This window comes from Buceros rhinoceros, unplaced genomic scaffold, assembly GCF_000710305.1.
Source record: "Buceros rhinoceros silvestris isolate BGI_N320 unplaced genomic scaffold, ASM71030v1 scaffold8331, whole genome shotgun sequence".
Classification (NCBI taxonomy): Eukaryota; Metazoa; Chordata; class Aves; order Bucerotiformes; family Bucerotidae; genus Buceros; species Buceros rhinoceros.
The window spans coordinates 55,403-59,392 of NW_010392458.1; positions in this window are offsets into that span (position 1 = coordinate 55,403).

Sequence of the window (3,990 nt, forward strand, 5' to 3'; positions counted from 1 at the left end):
ACTAGAAAGAGACGTAAAACACCCCCCCCCCCCCCCCCAATTGAAAACTCTAATATTCTATTTTTTTTTTCTGGTGACCGTGAAAAACATCGGGGAGAATTTCAAAAGGGGTAAAAAGCACTGGCCAAGGAGCTGTTTTTAATTGGAAAGGTGATTTTTTCTTTCCATTAAACGGGAAGTGTTTAAAACCTTTGCTGGAGTTTGAGGCACTGCCTGCAGGCTGTGCTGGGATATGGCACCCGCACCACGCTGCTGGGCTTTCCTCCCACCTGGGTTGCCACAGGCTTCTCCCTCTAAGAGCTGTGGTCTTCTAAGAGCTCACCCCCAGCTAGCTGGGATGGGTTTCCTTACTATTACAAAGCCCTGAGTTACTCTTGACCTCCCTGCTCTCAGATTTGATGGTTTAAATCAAGGCTGGAGTTTAATTTGGCCAAGACATCTAAAAGTGCTTTGGCCCACACTCAGTCCTCTCTGACAGGGTTTTAGCACAGCGTGGTGCTTCTTGGTGGCTTCATTTGAGCCCATCATGAGGGATTCAGAGTCCCCGACACTCCATGTTGGCAGAACAACTTTACACATGGGCAACAGAGAAAAATGAACTGGACAGAGGAGTGGGATCCAGCATGTAGCTCGGATGGTCCCACACATGCTGCGGCAGTCAGTGCAATTAGAGCTTGCCAAGTCACACAGGTGATCCCCCTCGACTGGCTGGATGCTGATCTCAGACTGCTGTGAGCAAGTCGGCACTGCCTGCAGTATGAACAGTCACTTGCTGAAGTTGGAAGCGATGTCATATGATAATCAAGACCAGGGCAGGAAGTCTCCAAGTGGCCATTTGTGGCTGCTGGACAAGCCCTGCTTTTAGCAGTCTACCTCGAGACCTTGGAAAGGTGGGGTCTCGGCCACACGTGTGTCAGGCTGCACCCTGAGTGGAGCCTGTCCTCTTTCTCCAGAGTACTAGGGGCTTTTTTGAAAATGTTGGGTGCTTGATCATCTGTTTAACACACCCTCCAGCACACACTTCCCCACCCTGTGTCTGGTAGGGCAGTGAGACCATGAGACATGGAGTATGGCTTCGGTAGATTAGACACAGCTTGTTCTTCTGGAAGTGTCGCTAGCAGACACCTCTCCTGTGTAAAGGAGGAAAGTCACTGAGCAACTGAGCTCTATCTGCAATCATCAGTTACCTGAGGCTTGATGAAATCTCCTGAATTACAGCACCCTTGGACTCCATATTCATGTCGTGGGCTTCCTGACAATGGTGTCAGTGCTGCCCAAGAGCAGTGCTTCCCCGGCCTTGCCATGGACAGGGCTGAGTCGCTATGAACGTCCCAAGGAGCAAATCCCACAGCAGTCAGTAGTAACTCGCTGGAGTGGCTTTCCTCCAGGATGAATTGCTGGGGAAGAACAGCAGCTTGGCCTGGCTGGAGCTTTCCCAGTGTGCAGCCCTGCAAACCCCTCAGATCAGGCTCTCACGTTTTTTCCTTTGTTCTGGGAATAATAATAATAAATAAGCCAGGCTCTGGGAATGACTGGTGCAAGGCAAAGTGTCTTATTCTCTTTCCCACCACGCATCGCATCACATGAGCTTTCTCAACCAGCAGCAGGTCCCGCCGCCCCCACCATGGACAAGCTTTGTTCTAGCACACAGGCCAAATGTTTCAGAGCATTATTAATTCTGAGCTCTGCAGTGCTCTGTGGAGGGGACTTCAAAAAATAGTGGGTTTAGCCACTTACGATGAGGACCTTTAGAAAATGAAAAACTCCTTGAACTCCACTGCTTGTGAGAAGCTGGATTTGTTGTGCACCCAGAAATCAGGCTGGCGTGTTTTCCTGGCCTGTCTTCCTTCGGGTTCTGCACTGGCTGCTTCAGTTACTACTGAAGTTCAACAACAGCAATTCTGAATTGGGAATAAAAAAAAACCAAATCCCAAGCTATAAAGGTTTGAGCTGGGTTGCATTCAGTTCAGCCCCGGGCTCCCTGCTGAATTCAAGGGCACGTCCTACAGACCTGAGATGACTTTCAGACATGGTGTGACACCACCACTGGCCTTTCCTCAAGGATCTCATGTCTGGGCTGGGCCCTGGACTGCCTTCACCATCACACTGGAGCTTCCCTGACATGCCCTCTTTGCTGCCTGGTTTCTTTGCTGGTGCCCTCTCCACCCCTCCCAGCTCTCCACTATCCCATCAAAGAGGAAGGCTGGGGAGGCTGTGCTGACTCAGTACCTCCTGGAGCACCAGAGGGTGGGGAGAGAGGAGGAAGAGGAGGAAGTATACCGATTAGGAGGCCCGTGGGACTCCCCAGGCGTGATGGTGGCAGTGGGAAGCAGTGTGTGTGTCCTCTTTTAGGGGATGATGGTTTTTATTTCCTGGTGAGGTACATTGTGGTGCAAAGCATGATAGAAAGGCAGAGAAACCCTGACAAACCGCCAGCATTAGTGGACAAGGACCAACCTAGAGCTACACAAGGCCAGTGGCTGCCACCCTGTACCTCTCTCCTGTGCCCTCTGTGCAATAAGCTCTACCTGAGACAGGCTTAGTTTGGGGGGTTTTGGTGGTAATGGGAGAGGACTTCATCACTCCGGGGGTATCTGACAGGGCTGTGGGCAGGTTTCTGGCTTGCCTCTCTCCCAGGCTGGCCGACCCAGCTGGGTGCAGCAGCTGATGCAGCCCTATAAAGGGCTGCGAAGGTGGCAGGGAGGAGAAGGTGGTGTGTCTGTTACAGGGGTGAGTGGTGTAGAGGGATGGCTGTGGGTTGTGGGCAGGGCTTTGTCTTCTAGGTCAGGTTGGCTTCAGGCATTATAGGTGACCTGATGATGCTGGTTAATTGGCTCAGCATCTCCTGTCCTAAGGGAGGGGGCTGGAGCATGTGTGGGGAAGCAGAACTCATAACCCTCTTCCTTGGTCTCCTGTGTGCCTGCTTCTCGTTCCAGTCACCCCTGCTGCTGCATCTGCTTTGATGGGCAGAGTGAAGGGGATGCTGGTGGAGGGATCACGCTCCCTGCTGTCTGGAGCCATGCCTGTTGTGTGTCTGTGGCTACCTGCCCTTGGAGCTGTGCTGGTCATCTCCTTCCAGCACCTCCTGGTCCACCCAAGCTCCTCAGCACAAAACATGAGAGCTGGGCAACCCCAGCAGGGAGATGGCTGGGGGAGATGTGTGGCCCCTCTTCCAGTGCTGTGGGCTTGTTAATTTGGTGGGCAGCTTCTGCTTTATGCTGGTTTTCCCAGACCACCCAGTTTTTGTAACACCTGGCTGCCTGCAGACCCTACAGCTAGAAGAAGAAAGCCTGGTCCTGCTTCTCCTCTGGGTTAATCCTCTTCAGCTGCCTGTGCTGTGGGCTGCTGCACCTAATCCAGCCCTGGGTGAGCTAATCATGGAAACCCTGCTCCTCAGAGGCTGCGGTGAGCTGGCTGAAATCCTCCCCCATCTTTTGTAGGGCCACTGCCTGAGGTGAAGGTGTGCTTTGGGAGCAAGGGTGTGTTTTTCTTGTGTATTTTACTGATTCACCTGGTGATCATCCTTTGCGCGAGACTGGGAGTGCTCCAGTACCTGCTAGGTGTGCGTTCAGGTCCATAGTTTTCAGCAGTGCTAAAGGACAGCGTTCCCACCCCACAGGCTGTCCCTGTGGGGAGTCCCCTGCACAGCTCTGCAGCTGGGCTGGGGAGGGATGGGATGGCTGTGCTGGGAAGAGCACAGGGAAGAGCAGCATGCAGTGCCTGGAGCTCCTGCTGCAGCCCTGTTTGGGCTGGGATCCTGGCTGAGTGGCTCCAATACGTCTGGCTACCCAGAAATTTGGCTGGAGCTGCTCAGAGACCTTCAGGAGAGACAAAGACGGAGGCATCGGAGCCCAGTGCCTCCCTGCTGCACCTCAGCCTCACTGGATGCGAGAGATCAGAGCTGTTTCATGCTGATCTGTGCAATGGTACCAGTGCTTTCATCCCCGAGCTCCCAGTGTATCTATACTGGGGTACAGCGGGGCTGTCCCA